Source organism: Metopolophium dirhodum, chromosome 1, assembly GCF_019925205.1.
Source record: "Metopolophium dirhodum isolate CAU chromosome 1, ASM1992520v1, whole genome shotgun sequence".
NCBI lineage: Eukaryota > Metazoa > Arthropoda > Insecta > Hemiptera > Aphididae > Metopolophium > Metopolophium dirhodum.
In genome coordinates, this window is record NC_083560.1 from 66,693,266 (window position 1) to 66,712,288 (window position 19,023).

The 19,023-nt window shown below is 40.6% G+C and overlaps 1 protein-coding gene across 6 annotated transcripts in view; it reads left to right on the top strand.

The window, feature by feature from the left end:
* LOC132937533 (uncharacterized) overlaps positions 1-19,023 on the top strand; it is a 76,621-nt gene that overhangs the window by 22,283 nt on the left and 35,315 nt on the right. The window contains exon 1 of one of the 6 annotated variants that reach the window (XM_061004354.1): positions 5,218-5,434. The exons of 3 other annotated variants lie outside the window; for them this stretch is intronic. The gene's annotated coding sequence lies outside the window, so the exon portion shown is untranslated. Of the gene's footprint in view, positions 1-5,217; positions 5,435-10,278; positions 10,419-19,023 lie in introns of those variants that run through there. 2 more of the 6 variants (XM_061004358.1, XM_061004357.1) reach the window with 2 other exon arrangements.

A 19,023-nucleotide genomic window follows, 5' to 3' on the forward strand; every position in this document is an offset into this window, starting at 1 on the left:
TAACAGAGCTTCCACTGTATAATGGCACTATTGATGCTAACAAACCAGTATCGAAATGTCGTATTTACACACCGAATTTTCGTACGTTTTTTTGTTACATTTATAACAATTAATATTGACTATGGTTGAGGATATTTTTCGGCTGAAGACTTTTAACCGAGATTCCGTTACAAATTTACAATACAACTCAATCGTTTCCTTCACCAAACAACTATGTATGTTGGTTATTTGTGGGCGTTTTGTTAAAAGAAAATATGAATATTGTGAATAAAAATCGAAGAAGTAGTGTGGTACACAGGCAGTTAACAAAAGTATCATCCCACCCATACCCTTTTTTCGATAGCTGTCACATTTATGATGATTCTATGCACATAACATATTTTATTTTAAACATTTTAAATTGAAGTTTATAAATTATTGATTATCTAGTCCCTATAGGTATACAGACAACTGACTTTTTACGGTTGGCTCTTATGCTTGGTATATTTATATATGATATAGGTAGTCGATATAGTGGTGGTGTGTATAATTCTCAGAGCCCTGTGGCGGCGTGGTGGTGAATTTACTTTTAAATATATAAAAGATATAGGTATTTTAATTTTTCATAATCACTACCTAGCAGTTATTCTTATATTTAGATTAAAAACAAATATAATATTATTATCAATCATCCCATTTTTCATTAAATTGACAATAATAGGTACCAAAAACTCCAAATATATTACAAATTTATAATATGTAAGACGTAGGTACTTAAATGTTGTGGCCTATACACATTTCATATATTAGTGATTAAATATTTTAATAATTCACTCCACATACCTTCTATAGTCCACAGAAATTATTTATTATAATTCACATAACCTTCCCTGTGACATCGAAGATTTACATCCATCCCCTCTCGAGAGCGCATGTTTGAATCAAGTTGAACTACTTGGTAACTCATTTGGGTGCCACTACGATAAACGCCGACCAATCTAAAACTAGACGTAGGTCCTATACTTTTAAGTTATGCTTAAAATATTTTTATTTATCATCAGTTTACTGTTATTTGAGTAATATAATTATATAACCTATTACCATAGGTCATTTGAGCTTACTGTCTTAGCATATTTAAGTGCGGTTACTATATTCTTTCCTTTGAATTATCATAGGTCATTTTAGCGTTGATTTTGCCAATTCGTGTAAGACTATGATGTTTTGTAAAGGAATAAATAAATAACAGGTTAATAATTTCCTTCACCCATATTATCTGTATTTATTTTATAAACATAAATCGTTTTAAATACTTTTTTGATAAAACTGTTGTTAATAAAAGCTAATATTTATTTAAGAGTTCTAATTAATCAATACTTGTATTCATCATCAATTGCCCCCTTTTTCATGTAACTAAATATTACCTTTTTCACTTCCATTATGAATGTCAGTACTTATGAACAAAAGAAGCTGTAACAACAATTGAAATGTTTAAACTACAAAAACGAATTGTACGGATTTACACATTGTACTAATTGTAAATAATATGATACACGGTAAACGTGGGTAATATAAATTAAAAGCTATAAAATACTGAAGCTAATCCGTAAATTTTAAAATCACTCTCATTTGTGCCGTGGAACTATATTATCTATCCGAATCAAAGAACAACTGCCGGACATTGAAATCGATTGAAATCGCGCTCATATTACCCATATAGTTTTAGTTTTATCCAAAAAACGTTTTTATCTCCCCCCTCCCTACAATAAAATATTAATGACCTACGAGTCGTTCGTTTTTGACTCTATATATTTATAGTCTACCGGGAGACGTGTCGTGTGGCCGCCCATCGTGGACGACGCCGTGTTATAAGTTAATTGGATTAGGTGCTGACAAAGTCAATCGCGGTCCAAAACACAAGACCGCGTACAGAACACTCGAAACATTAATGGGTGTTATACGATATTTTCGGGAGCAAAATAATAAACGGTCGTTTCGATTTCGTTTTGTCGGTGTGTGGCGGACGTCGTCGTTAAACCTATAAAATATAACGCTCGCATATTATATACGCATGCTGTTGATATATCGTGTGACCTTTGTACACACTAATCAAACATTGACCGATATACACCCGGATCGATGGCTTTTCAGAGTGCTTATTCGTATTACATTTTATGCTGCACGTCATATAGTTGTACATTCCTCGACTCCGTGTGCTCTCGTCGCCGGCGTTGTCTCGCCCGCAGTTGTTATGTTCGTACACACATCATAACAATATAATATTATAATGTCGTCATAAACGATAAAATATTGTTATCGTTGTTGTATTATTGTACACTCCGTATGTGTACAATAATACAATAATAATAATTATTGCTGTGGCGTGCGCGCTCGTCCGCGTATTTTCTTTCTCGCGATAAAGCAATATTCGACGGCGGAACAAACGTCGCGGTCGCTGTGTAATAATCATCGCCGAACACGCGCGCTATACGAATATAATTGTCGAATCGTTTGCGTATATATTTGCGGCGCCACCGTATCTAAGAATTCTAACACGTGCGGGGGACAATGATGGAATATGCGCCCATTTTCATTGAAATAAGTTTAGTAACTGCGATTTTTATTTGCACATTCCATTACAACATGAGATACAGGCACCCTTAAAATGGAATATTAATTCGATCTCAGTTTTATATTCGAGTACCTATGAGTACTGAGCAGTGCATAGTGGTTATACAGAAAATATTCCAATAAAATCTTATAAACTACATAATTTCTTGTGCAAAAATTATTTATATAAATATAGGTCGTAAAAATCGTTTTGATATTTTAAGAGATTTTTTTAAATTTGCTGACTTGTAATTTTTAATGTAAATCCGATAATTTAATACAACCTGTATGTCCTTATCGTTAAGTTATAAAATATTTATTATATTATTTGACAAATATATTATTTATATATTATGATATTATTATGCCTAGTAAAATTAATTTTTTTTTTTAGTTATAATATTTCATTGATGCTTATACTTAGGTATATTTGAATTTATTTTTATTTTTAAGAACTGCTGCCCCAGCACAAGCTCTGCTTATTGGGGGTGCTGCAATATTGTAAATTTTGTATCATGTTTAAAAAAGAATTGCATGATTAGCATTGTTGCAAAATAAATTATTATTATTTATCATACGTAATTACGGAATACAGTTTTAACTTTTTTTGAAAACGTAATTTTGATTAGGCACCGGCACCTACCTATTTTAGATTGAAATCTATAATTTGTAGTACTCATTTCGGTTTCACAATAATGAAAACGTAAAAACGTACTATGATTTGGTTTGCTAATCCGTCGCCTGTCTAGATCCCGGCCCTGATTATCTTCGCGTGCCTGTTCTCGTAGTTGTCCTCCGAGTCTCTCTCTTTACAGATAACGTATATTAGATATTATAATATCTTCGTAGAGTGTGCTATAGGAATAATATATCATATTTTATTCCCGACGACTTTAACCAGCTTACGGTACAGATCGCTTGGAACCTGTTTTTACTTCGTTTTGATTTCGTGATAGTACAGCATTCGCGCAGCATAATATAATATTATTATCGTATTATAGAAGTAGGTACCTGGTACTTACCCATATGCTCGACGTGATGTGGTTGTTACTTAATCGCCACTGGTAGTCGACGACGGTCAATGTTGTTCGAATCCGTGTCATATAGAACGTCTTTAATAATATTACACAGTTGCGAACATACTTTTTATTCGATAAACAATAATGTGACGTGCACCGTCGAATAATAACAGTCTTTCGGCAACTGCGGCGACTTGACAAACTCTCACCCCACCACCCCATCGCCGATACGCCGCACCCGACAGCGCGGTGACGATGACCAGACGTTCAGGAATTTGGGGTCCGTCAACTCGGAGGGCCATGTGGCGGCCGCTTGCGCGTAACAGACGAAAAGCCGTATACGGGCAGAGGAATGGCGGCACAACAAGCGGTGGGAGGAACTCTACTGTGCACGCGCCGCTACCGACGCAGCAGCCGCCGCCACATATGCCCGTAACCGCCGATGACGCTTTTGTCTCGCGCGCGCGAGATCCGGGAACGGCGATGGCGGCTATAAGTGTACCGTCGTACTTTGTTGTCTGCGTGTCATAACCCTTTGCGCGCACTGCACAGCTGCTGCTGCTGCTCCCGCGGCGAAGCGAAACCCGCCGCCGGCTATATTATACGACGCGGCCGTGGTCCAGTGTGTCGCACTGTTGGCCGGCATTTCACAACCACCCGGCGAACCGGTTTCCGCACCGCCGCCGCCGTCGTCGTCGTCGTCGTCAGGCACCCTTCGCGCCGGCCGGTTTCTCGGTGCTCCCTCTAGGAACCGGTGCACAGAAAAACAGAAACGGTCGGATGGACGTAATATGTACGCATTACAATTATTAATGTACGCTTATTATTATGTGGGTACCGTTTCGGTGCTAACAATATTACGCCGCAGCCAAGTATTGCGTCGACTTAAACTGCGTCGCCGATTCGGTCACCTTGACATACATGGCGCACGCGCGACGCCTGTACAATATGCAAATATCTCTCTTCTTGGACGGCGGTGCGACGACGAAGGCGGCGGAGGAACCGTACACAATATAATATTATAATAATATACACACTATCGTAATGGCAATATTGTAAAGTCGGTTTCGATATCTTCGGCACACACGTCTTTCGTCGTCCGAGAATTTCCTCCGCGCCGTCTGCGGTTGGCGTTCCCACGTGTTCGAACAAAACGGGCCACCGCCGTCGACGTCGCCGCTTCCGGCTAGGTCTCTATAGTTCTGTCTAGTAAGCGGTGGGTTCTGTAAACTCTCGCGGGATTCTTTTCCCCCCCAAGTGATTGTGAACCGCGGCCGCTGTAAAAGTAGGGACGACGCTCTCGTGTGCGTGCGGGTGTGCGGGTGCCGGCGCTTGTACGTGCGCGCGCGTTCGAGTGGGACCGCTCACTAGAGTGTCGATGGCTTGCTGCATGCGCGCCGTGCATGCGTGCGTGGTGTGCCCGTGTCTGGTCGACGACGATGGTACGCTATATACCAAGAGCGGTGCGGCGACGGCAGCAGCGTCGTTGGCGGCGGCGGCGGCGACGTTGGAAACGGCGGTCGGTGGTGGCGGTGGCGGTGGTGTGGTGGTGGTAGCCGTGCAACCTTCGTAACGGCCGCCGCCGCGCCGCCTGCCTGCCTGCCCGCCTCGTGCGGTCGGTTAGTCTGTAGTGCGCCGGCCGACGGAACAGAACGAGACTCGATAGCCAGCAGCACACCGGCACGACAGCTGCTGCCGCGACCGCGTGTATTGTCAGTGTGTGCGCGCGCGCAATTAATAACAACAATAATAATAATATTAATGATACGATGTATGCCGGCGTGTTCTTCGCATAAGCCGTGGATGTAACGAATATTATAATAATTCCCGTAAGTACCCTTTTACTCATCGCCCACTATCTTACGACTACAATACGTCTCACACACAATAAGATAATAATATATTATAGTATATAACAGTATATAGTATTATAGTATATTGTTGTTATTATAATAATTATATAATATATTATCTTGTATATTATAATAATATTATTGTACTGCCTATCTAATATTATAGCGTATAGTATTTGCGTGTATTGGAAGTGTGTACAACTAATAAAATATTATAAAACAATATTACACAATATTGCCTATTGGTAATATTATAATACATCAAACGCCGGTGGTTTTTCCGGTAGCCACCGACACCACCTGTCCCTGTCACTGTAACCCCTACATGCTGATAGCTGCTGTTGCTGCTACTTAGGCCGACTCTGCTGCAGACGTGTGCGTGACATGTACTTGGTGGTTACCCTGCCGTACACCTTACCGGTTTTGTTTTTGTCACGCGCTTCTTTTTCACATCGCGCTCCGGCGACGACGGTATGTAACGATCGGTGGCCACCTCGGCGCCCGCGCTATGATATACACCGCCGGCCGTCACCGAATTTCGTTGCGAGCGACGGTGGGAAACCCCTCTGTTTGCCCGCCCGCCGCCGTAGCCGCGCGTTGTGTAACCATCGCGAGCGCCAGAGCTGGGGAATCGATAAACCCGACGACGACGACAAGCCCTCCACCATAATAATACACTACAACGTGCCAGCAGCAGCAGCACTACACGCCGCCGCCGCCGCCACTATTGCTCAAACCGCCGCCACCATTACCTCCATCGTCATCGTCGTGCCACTTATTTTGAGGACTCGCGCATAAGGGATATACGAACTGCCCGGCAGCGTACACATCGACAGGACACTAAGTTCCTGCACTTAAGGACCCTCTCGACTCGTTTTTCCTTTACGACTTTCCTGCATCAGTACATAATAATATGGCTCGTTCACTCCAATCCCGAGAAACGTCATGACTACCTCCGGCCTTTATATGTCTTCCGTCTGTCCGACGACTATGTACATTTACTGACGTCCGGAAATAACAATAAGGTCAGCCATACGTGCGTAGAAACCCCTCGTGACGACGGGACTTCCGGTCCTAACACGTATATATGATATTATATACTCGTCTTCGGGGACGTGGAAGTGTTCGAGGTGCACGCTCGACGACGCTAATGGGGCAAGTCGATCTTTCGGGTCAAGTTTTTTTTCGCACCAGAAATTCCTGCCGGTCCGCAGCCCGTTCTAGCCGTAGAATTACTATCGACCCGCACGCAGTGTTTTTGGTCGCAATCAGTCGTCATTGTTTGCGGCGGTGGCGGTCGTGTAATTATTCGCAAATTACATGTTATCGCGTAGGTACTCTTGTCGCAATATTATAATATACGGTGTTCATTTATACACGTCGACTGCGGCGGTCGAGAACTGCACTGCACCGGAAACGCCGTCCGCAAGCGCGTGTGTTTCGCGCTCGCGTTCATCCGCCAGTCGTGTGCGTATATTATTATATATTATTGCGTTTCGCGCGCTCGACGTCGCGGCGGCGGCGGCGGCCCACTGGTTATTTTTAAACCCCCGCCGCGCGACACCCTCTTGAGGCTATACAACGGCCGCGCTCGTTCGTAAAATACGTCCGTGTAATAATAACCTCCCGACCGCCGGCCAAATGCTCGTCGTGTGGCACGAGTGGCGGCCATACTAACCAAACCGTCCAGCATCGCTTTCAAAATTTATCCTCCCGCCGTTTACCCCCATAGTCGAAAACCCGACCGACGTACACAATAATTGTCCACTCCCCACGGCTAAACTTCCGTCACGCAAAACTACAATAGGCAACGGATAGGGTCTTCAAAGACTATAATACATACAGACCCATCTATATATCTTTTGTACTACGCATTCGGACCCGGACATGGGAGTGGTCTCGGTCAGAGAGACTTCCGAGTGACGCATGCGTGCATAGTATCGCAGTGGACCGAGAGCCGACGAACAGGAGGAGGAGGAGAAGGAGAAGGATTGTCGTTGGTCATGCAATGTATATAAGCAGGCCTGTGAATTTAATGCACTAAAAAACTTGCAATAAATACAATACAAAATGCCAAAAATCATTGTATAAAATTCACTTAAAATGGTTTTTAATTTAATTATTATATTTATATTGATATTATATAGGATATGATATACAGTATTACATTACATTTTACATGCATAAAAATGTGTTTATTTATTTAATAAAATAAAATTAATAAAAATTACCTACCTACTAAAATTATTAATCAACCAACTTTATCTGGAAATTCGTGACTGATATACGATCTGCCACAAATCCCTTATCTAGTTATCCAGGAATTGCCTTATTTTATCGACGCATATATAACCTTTGTACAAAAACAAAAAAATGTTTTTCGAACATGTCAATTGACGGAATTTGATTAAAAATACCGAAAAATATGGCCTAAAAATGCAAAACAATAACCTAAAAAATTAAAAACCTCAAAAAATGCAAAATAAAAGTTTCATAAATGGATTCGTAGTTGTAGGTACATAGTTCAAATTATGTACTTAAAAAGTTACCTTTCACAATCATCCAAAAAAAATTCACTTTCCTACAAATTCACAGCCCTAATGAGTATAAAACCCATTGGTGGCGCGTAATTTATTTGTGGAAAATCTCGTGCGCTGTATATTGTTACTTGCTCGACGTTTATTGAACAGTTTTTTCCGCGTTTCTAATTACTATACTGACATTTGACATATGCCACATATTATATCATTCCAACATGCACTCATAATATATTATATATACAGCCATCGACTGAACGAGAGTATATTTGCGTAGGTGATATTTTGTAATAATCAGCTACAATGCCATTTGCGTGCTCAAGCCCGATGACGAAACACGTCCTTATTTTCCAGTAGTTGGTGGTAGCTTATTGTAACTTTTCGGTAAGATTTTCCTCGATCATCGTTAACATATAAAATTCAGTTAGTAAGTTTTGTCTTGTTCTAAAAGCCTCTCTTGACTACAATCTACGCATTTTCAAATAAAACCAAAAAAAAAGTGAAATCGATTCCGTTTGGACGCCGCCTGTCCATCATCTCGCGTTATTTACCAAATCCACTCCGACTGCGCATTTCTGTTTTTTTTATATACTCTTCGTACGTTGTTATAGTCTTTGCAACGAAACGTAAAATCGAATATCAGCAGCCAATCGGGGGCGCGGACGGGTTTTTCTTTCCAGTGGTCTACGGTCCATTTGGTGCGGTAGGTACAATAATATATTACTATGGTCGGATCGTTGTTGTCTATTATAATAATATAATCTGCCGACGAGTTGCGTTTTGGCGGCAGCGGCCTTGGCACAGAGTAGTTCGTATCGTCTTCCTTCTCGATTCATTATAATAATAATAATAATAATAGTAATAATAATAATATATACACGAAGCAACGCTAATAATAAAGCTAATGAAGCGTGACACGACGACGACAATTAAACACGCGTGCGTATAATATGTGCGTGTGTGTGCGTGTGTGTGTGTGTGTGTGTGTGTGTGTGTGTGTGTGTGTTTGTGTGTGTTTGTTTGGCGGCGTATACTGCATCGCACATGAGCGGACGACGTATACCGTTTACCAGGCTAACGCCTAAACGACTTTCGTACGAAATTAGTTTGGTTCTAGAGCCCCCCACCACTTGCCCGCCTGCACGTATTATAATGATAATCGTGTACTTTTATCTTCGTTCGCGCGAAAACCAACAGAATGTGTCGTCACTGTGCGTATACAAAAATATTAATAATATTTGTAGATCCTAAAAGTACAGATTGTGCGAGCGCCGCGCCGCCGTAACGTTATATAATAATATTGGCTATTGCTCAAAGCACTCCAGTTACGGTGATTTCACGATTTGATACTATATTATAATATAGTAACATATTATACACCGCGGAAGGTCGACAAAAATGTACCGAAAGTAGAATTTTCAGGCACGTGATATTTCGACCTGACGGCAGTACGCCTATATGCCGGAACCTAGACCTAATTACGATCAACTACGACATAATATTTTACCTAAACTATATAACGTTTGATACATTTGGTCTATTATCCGGTCACACGTTATTCTCGGGACGACGCTTCTTGTATTCAGTCAATTCCGAGCCTTAGCTTTTAAAATGCAGCGTCGGCGTCGGCGGTCGTCCTCGCGTGCGGTATACAATAGTAATAATATACATTACACTTATATTATTATGTGTATATAGTAGTAAGTTAGGCGCGTACGACGACGATGACGAGAAGACCACCGCCGCCGCCGCCGCTCCTTTTCCGTCGTGTCTTGGTCGATGACGAAAATGTAGCAATGCACATATCCGTCTCTCTTCCTCTGCTTCCTCTCTTTCCTCTACCCACCAACACCACCCACCCGACTCCCCATCCACCGGTGCGATGCCAGTGTTACAACGGTTGAAGCGTTAAGCGATTATAAAGAGCGCGCGCGCACCAAGGTTCGGTCGGCCGGGAATAATCGTCGTATCGCCGTGACTTTGTATCCGTAAGCATCGTAACATAATAGTAATATTATAATATAATAGATATTGAACATCGTGCGATAAAGATATACACGTCATGTGATGTCTTATGTGGTGTCGTTTAGCACCTAGTAATACATACATACATGCCTTGACTCCAAACCCGCATTCTTAGGGTCGTATATAAATAAAACAGCAATCACAAAAATATGCAGTTCAATAAATTGTGCTTACGTATTTTAATAACTATATTATTATGTTTTTTATATGATGGGAAAAATGAAAATTATTTTTCAGAAATGTGTTAGGGGAAATGTGGGAAAAGCCTCGGTAATTTCTCATGATGGTATTGCTATCGCATCCGGCATCTCCCTATGAGAAAATCGTTTTATAACCATGGAGTTCGTGGGTCCGATCGTGCAGGATCCGCATGTAGGGAAATAGGTAAGACTATAGAGGTAAGATGGCACATCGTTGTATCTCGAAAATAGAGTTTTTTGAAAAAAAATGTTTCGACAAAAAAATAGTTTGGTGGTCACAATATAATAATTTAATATCAAAAAATAGAAATACGGTGCACAGGTGCTTTATTGAATTGAATGGCAATATGTGATGTATTATTTGGCGAACATCAAATGATGAAAAAGTAATTAAATAATTGCTTATTCTTAATTACTCTTATATAACTTGTTAGTTTTCGATTAATACGACTTTAGTAGAATTTATCCTTATTTTAAGAATAATACCTAAACACGTTAAATTAAAACATTAATGTTTGGAGTAAGACGGGAAAAATATAATTCGGTAAGATGAACCATATCCCATATTATTATTATTACTTTTTTAAAGTTTTAATTTCGGCTTTATGTTTAATCTGTTATGTATGAATTTACCTAGTATACTAAAGAAAATGTGTTATAATCAGTTGGTATTTGTATCAGCTATTATTAATTTATTTTATTATAATTATTTAATTGTAATTGTTTTGGCTGAATAAATAAATAAATAATCAAATATAACTATAGGTACCTATTATATTTTAGACATTAGATATTAAACTTAACTATATAAATATCATTTTCGCTTGCATTTCTCTGATAAATGTATATCGATCATATGTGGTAAATGTATTTATACAATAAATAAAACAAAGATTTTAAGCTTGAATAATATTTGATCACCTATATATGATCTGAAGTTAATTACATTTGTTACCTCAGCTGTGGTCCATGATGGGACAATAATCAGTTTTTATATGATTAGTAAAAATGTATATACCTATAATTAATAGTAACATTATATAACTGATTAGAAATTTAGTAGGTGACTACATATAGTTTTACATAATAAATAAAGGATAAAGACTTATCTTTGTTTTTTTAATAAAATAAAATATTAACCCTCTTAAATAAAATTAAAGTTAGGTGTCCCTTCTTGCCCAGGTTTCTCCTACTGTAACTGGCTTATGAAGTTCGGCGGGGAGGTGTTATTCCCAAAGGTATAGTTCCGGTCACCCGTCACAAGCGGTACAAAACCGTACTCAACCACCGATTACACGGTGGAGTTCGAAAAAGTGTAACGACAATTGAATATTATTATTTATTACGCGATTTCTTTCGTGGTGATTCGCAAAATTCAACGCAAACGCATTTTTTAACATAAACTATTTTGTAAACATAACACATATATATATATATATAGACACAGAAACTAGCTGTAGGTATAGTACATTATGTTTAAGCATATAGGTAGTATAGTCGTGCGGCGGTTATTGTGTTTCGCCTTGGCTTTTATTTTCCTGTCCGCTACAATATAATATACCATTTTAATGTCGATACGATATTACCTATTATTGCACGTGATAAACGGCGACGACACCGACGACGTCGAGTATAATAATATTATGTACCTACGGTAAGAAACGTTACGAAAATTGTTTGTCAAGGTCGTCGTCGTCGTATCGCCGTATAATATAATATTATGTTATTACGTATTGTCATTATTAACGTGATATATATGTAGTACCTACGACCGCCACTCTCCTCGCCGGTAGATTCTTATGGCACGGTCGAGCCGCGGACACGACGAGCTCGAAATATTTATCTTCGCCGCGGCCAAGTGTGCCGCCGCCGCCATTTGGCAAGAACTGTGCCGCGGAGACCGTTCTCGTCGTCGTCGTCGTTATGCCCATCGCCAGGTAGACGACGATCTATTTCCGAGCGTTCTACTGTGGGTGGGACGGGTGAGGGACACGAGACACCTAATACGCTCCGCTGCAGGGTGTATGGTTTCGACCGTATTTTTCTCTAAAAATGAGATAGGTATGTCCATATTCATCCATAATCAAATTAAGATCCGGTCACCTTCTCATTGATTTGAATAGGTAGGTAGTAGGCAACCGTCATTTTCATATTCTGGCCAAGATTATTCTTCTCCAATTTTTTTACGCAATAAATTTAAATTAAATATCATTATGATGAAAATATTAATTTTTTTTAATAAACACCTACCAGATAGTAGATACCTACTGCATTATTTAAATTATCGACATTTTTCAAATTATATATTTAGATATTATATTTGTATGTATAAGAATACAAATCAAATAATTATAAAACATCTTTTGTTTAATATGCTACCAAACATAATATTATTTTATTTTAAATAATTATTCAATAGTTGTTTTGAAAACTTGATTTTCAGAAAAATTTCGGTGTTTAATACTTTTATTACATTAAAGTTGATACAAATATATTATAAACGTATTCAAAGTTACGAGATTTTCGACCGTAGTAGGTACTACATTGAACTGCTGCAGTACACAACAGTTAAGGCTGTCGGTGCCGAGTATAATTCTATAATGTTAGAACTTAAAAGTATAATGTATATTATTGGATGAAAATAAACATAATATCATTATTTATCAATAAGCATGATTTTAGACCAAAAAATTTGTGGAGAAAAATGGAAAGTACGTTTCTTTTTTGGAGAAAACGGTATTTCATTTTCGGAGAAAAATATATAGTCTTGCCCATTGTTTCAATGATGACGGAGCCGCCACGTCGAGTAATATAAATGTTCTTATATACAGAGCGGCTCGCGGTTTACAGATGTTATTCTGCGCGTCTGTTTGATTTCCGAATGCGTTGCCCACTACAGTTTTCAACACGTGTTTCGCGATCGCAAGCGAGAATTAAACCATAATAATAATATATAATCTAATATTTCGACACGGCCGACGCCGCAACGCACGCGCGGAACTCGAAGTTCAAGGGGAAAAACAACATTCAAGTTATTATAACAATTTCGAGATATCAAAACCCAATTAAGCGTAATGGTTAAAATTTTTTATACTCGAGATGTCGACTATCAAAGTTCGAGTTACCGACCGACAGTCGACTGTATAATAATGCGTATTACCTATATACACAGCAAAGTATACTTTGCTTGTATTAATAAAGTATCGATCGTTGCGGTTTTATGTTGTACCTAGCAGCTCTGGTATATACGCGATCCGTATCACGTTTCTTCCATATCGTCGCGCAAACCGCGTGAACGTCGCCGTCGGTCGCGAAAAATATATTATAAAACTCGGCGACCGTATGGAAGAATTTTCTCGCTCTCTCTCTCTCTCTCTCGTGATACGTGTACCATGATAATGTATAGAATTTCTTCCACGGCAGCGTGCCTATTTCGTTTGCCCAACGTGTGTACTTCATTCCGGGCCTGTGCAAGTGTACGCTGCACCAGAATCTTATCGCAGCGGGTGAGACGTGTGATTTATGATGGTAGTAAAACGCCATCATGTATTATTATTATTATTATTATTGCTGCTGCTGCCAGAGCAGCGCGAGAGTTGGAGCTTTTTGACGGTATATATAACTTGGCGCAAGGTCGACGACGGATTCGCCGATAACGATTATGGCGATGACGACGAAGACCGAGACGACCGCGCGATGACTGTATACGATGACGACGATCAACAACTCGAGACCTCTGCACCGCTGCCCATAAATATTTAACGACGACGTGTACATAATACGCGTTCGCAAACCCGTAACGACGACGACGACTACGGCGTGCGCGCGTGTGACCTAAATAATATTATATTATCGTCGTCGTATTCGCGCCGCCGCCGCCGCCGCCGCCGCCAGTGACATGCGGCGGGGTGACGTGGTACCGCCGCGCCGCGCTCGCCGGACGACGACGAGACAAAAGGCGCGCTCGACCCTGAACCGCCGCAGCGCCGGGATTATGGGCCGAGCGCGCGAAACCACTGCGCGGCGGCTCGCGTATACGCACGGACGCTCTGCTTTATTTCCTCCCCCCCACGTAGTGTCCGATTTGCTCCGTCAGATATAAACTATTATATTATATACAGTGAATTTGTGCTTATACACGCACCTCACACGTGTCGCCGCGGAAACCGATGGTCGCGGCGATCGTATTATAGATGTACATTATTGTTATGAAAAAAAACCGAAAACGTTCGTCGTGTAGAGGTTTCGTAATCCGGCCGTGTGTGGCGGGCGGTGGCTGTCCGATCGGTGGAAAGCGGCGCCGCGTGGACGTCGGCCGCTTTCGCGCGCGAAGTGGAACGAGGACGGTACCGGCCAACACTTCGGCTCCAGATCGTGTTTCGATGCCGACCGCGACTGGCGTGCGTAAAAAGCCACATCAACCACGAACGTCCGTCTCGTCGACCTTCCGCCGGTTTCTCACACCCGGCCGCCGGCCACCGTACGATGGCGCGCGGCCACCGGCTATTGTCGACTGTGGCCACCCGCTACAGACACCGCGGTAGCCGCTCGATGTACACCGGTACGCCGCTTTTCACCTGTATGTCACGGTATCTGCAGACGTCGTCGGTCGCGTCTTCGGCGACCAAGCGCGATCTCAGCCTGTTGTACCGTGGTCCGCGGCGCGTATACCACCGTCGGCGAGGTCAAAGACCTATATTTAGTCTCCGCCGCCGATGACCGTTTCCGTCCGCTCCAGAAAACCCGTTCACTCGCCTCTTCCTTTCTCGCGCGCATACCACGTGCGTCGTCCACGACACCACCGCTGCCGCCGCGTTCTTCTTCCGGTTCTCCTTTCCGTGCTGCAGTACCTATAATAATACTCTATTAAGCTTCTCGTACTGTCTTCTTTTCGCGCCAACGGCGGGTCATCACCGCCGTCAAATCGTGACCCGTAAACGTCATCCGACGGTTACACCTGTATATTATTACAACATTAAACCTCTATATATATTAGCATTAAAACACAATTTATACAATATCATGATGATGTAGGTACACATTGTATATAGTCATATAACTCGAAAATATTGCTAAGCGTAACCGCGTATACGGTTACAACACTTTTATATCATATTATTATACCGCCGTCTAAATCAATTACGCATAGGGCGTCCGTGTGTAGGGACGGTGGAGGTATAACGATTACGTACGATATATTTAATTGTTATATTATTATTAAACACACACACACAGTAGGTAGATGTATACTAGTGTGTGTAAATAATACGACATAGCGACATCGTTTTATTAGCTCGCATGTGTGTGCAGCACGGCTCTGAACGTTGGCGGTAATTTCGTTACGACGATAGTGTGTGTACATACACGGCTAGCTACTACTTATTACTACGCACTATCTATGCACGAACGCCGCTCGACATATATTTTTCTATTTAATAATCGTTCATATAATAATATATTATATTACATTATTATTATTATTATGTCTCCGCACGTCGGTGTGTGTGTGTGTGTGTGCTGTGTTTATGCTCGTCGTATGTGTGTTACCCGGACGTTTTAATATGATATGGGCACTGCAGCTCTACATTCTGCTCTTTTTATTAATCTTGTAGGCCGCGACATAATGGTGAGGGGTTACCTCCGATGATGATCGTAACGAAATAAATTGAACCCGACGAACGGGTTGTGTGCGGGAGAGGGAAAAGGGGAAAGAGGCTCACGGTTGGTTTCGTATAATATATTGTTGTTGTATATTATAATAACAATAATAATAATGATATGATGGCGTATCTATAGGTATATAATATATGCATAATAATATACGCCGTTACCGGGGCGATTGGGGTCCTAGCTATATATATATGTATATATATTTACATGCGCCGCCCGTGCGTTTGGTAGTATTTCGTTTTATTGAATTAAAAATAATACACTCAACTTGTTTAGTACAATATATAATATGTTGTACACGGACGGGGCCTTGACTTTTTATTATACTTAAATCCAACCAATAGCCGTATAGACGTCCGCCTGTTTTTATTTACTGCAAGAGTATGTCGAATACCGCCGTTACCAACCCCACCACCTCCAACACCACCGCCACTACAACTATATACAACTACAGCTATAGGTAGTATAGTAATATGTAATTGGTTATTAGAAATGTAATATGGTCTGTAGAATATATTATATATATATATATATATACCGACACGCAGAGAACGCTATGTGGATCGATATCGTCGTCGTAAGTGATGCGCGTTGTTTCGTCACCGCGCGTGGTCGAGTGTTGATCGTCCGTCATCTGGACATCCTCGACCGCCGCACATTGTTTTTTTCGGCGAGAGAAAGTCGGCATCCAGTCTCGCATATTATATACGACGTGCTCGCTGCAGGATTTCGTTTCCAAAAGCACATGCACTTGAAATAAAAAATAATATACCTATAGGCCGCCGGCACCGGTTGTCCGCGCACACAATATTCCTATATACACCTCAATGGCGTACACTACTCTATTGTAATGCCTGCATATAGTTAGGCAGGTAAATTGTTTGTCAGCATTGCGAAACAGTGCCGCTGCCGGTGCAGTAGAATATTCATGCGGCCGGTTTAGTATTGTCAGTTGTCACTGTTGTTCGTTACCGTACCCCGAATTCGGACGTTTCCGTTTTCCTGAATACGGTCGGCTTTAACGCCGACGCCCGACAAAATCGCTTTTCTCTTTTTTTTTTTGTTTTCGGTCTTACGTGTCCCCCGTCGAAGAAACGATATAATATTATTTCGTTCTTCGTGCAAAATATTCGTCTCTTCGTTAAAACGGAGACCTCCGCCGTCCGCCAGTCCGAAAACGGCGACAGTCGTAATAATAATAATAATAATAATCATCATCATCGCGGACGCAGTCTGTATAGTCAGGTATATTATATTACCTATATGTACATTGTACAGCTGACGACGACAAATAACTCGTAGAATAATATTATATTATGTGCATCGCGACGGGACCGCGACGGCGATTTATTTTATTTATGCTGTTTAACTTTCTCTGCTGCTCTGCTGCTGCAAGTGCGACGCGCCACGTGCGATTAACTTTCGACCGTAAGCGCGCAGCTTGTGGCTATTATTATCGACGGGTCTCCGACCACCGGGATTCGCGGCGGCACTGTCTTCTTCCCGAATTCGTCGTTATGCGGCCCGCGCACACCTGAGAAAAATGTCGTAAATTACTCTTTATATTAATATAATAGGTGCTATTGCGCTGTTTCCGTATTCCGTGTAAAATCGTGTGTGGTTTAATCCCCCGTTATCGCCGTATATATTATACCGAATAGTTGTAATATTTTACACGGCCCCGCTGTGGGTCGGATGCAGGTCTTATTCAAATGTGAATATTGAATTCGTTTACGATTATCATTTTATTCAATTTGGCGAATAATATGAAAATTCTGTACACGGACCACACCGATTACATGGAATACGGACCACACTGTTTCATGGAATTTACATACGGCGTCAGTGCAATACCTATACTTAATTATTATACTATCTGTCCCACGAGAGAACATGCCGGTTCTGCGCATCCCCCTGCGTCACCCTGCTGTCGAAACTGGTTCCCCTGTGACAGGGATGAAGCGTGGGTGGACCAGTTTTGGTCGGTGTGCGGCACGATATCTCCTGGGACAGAGTATAGTAGGCCGCGCTTGTCGTTTCTTCTCGCGCTGATGAGAATGACGTGGAAATCGCAATTGAAGCGAACACGAGACCGCTGTCAACGATAACGCCCGAATAATATAATTATAACGTATACAGTATAGCCCATTGGTCCTCGCACAAGGGTACTATGCTCATTGCTCATATATCATTATACGCCCAATTATGTGACATTTTATCATTTTTTATTCCTGATCGCTGTCCGTACATTAAGTAGGTAGGAAATAATACTGTCTTCACTCTTCAGTGGTAAATGAAATAACTAAGTATCTAAAAAATCTAATATTTACAAAAAAATATGAACTATACCTGAGTTAAAGCAATATGTATCTAATTTAGTATTGTAATAATTTAAGTTACTGAAAAAAAAAAATTAAAAATAAATATCACGATTGCGTCTTCACGTATTTTTTATATAATTATAATATACCAAAAGCACATTCACGCAAACTAACAATATGTTAGTAATATATTATAATACCTATAGAATATCAACTCGAATGGTGCTTTCTAGTCCATTAAAGATAAAAAGCAGATGAAATGCAAGGTTGCAAAGCTAGTGGAACGCGGCTGTATACCAACTATTATAGTAGGTACAAAAAAAGTTAAAACAAGTCATAAAATCAACCTATTCATAACACATAATAAATTCATATTTTATTCATTGTATACTTTTAATGTTTTTTATTCATTCGACTAGATATATTGTATGGGTACTATAAGACATTTTTATATTATTATAAGTATGGTGCGGTGACATTTGTTCTGCGTAAGCGCAATAAGGATACAGCTATTAATCCCCCCCCCCCCCAAATTAAGATCTTAGTCCTACAACCAAAATGTTTAAGCAATTTGTTTTTGATATGATATCAATATAATAATTAGAAATTCAATACGCGTATGATATATAAGTTTTGAGACTTGAATCGTACCTATACTCATATATTAATTAACCACGAAGATCATTTAGGTACTTTTAACTTTATACTTTTCTGCATAAACAAAAATCTTCGCACATACCTAGGTACACCAGAGCACGCGTGCATAATTGCGGCAATTCCAACATTCAATATCCAACTTATATAGATTTTCA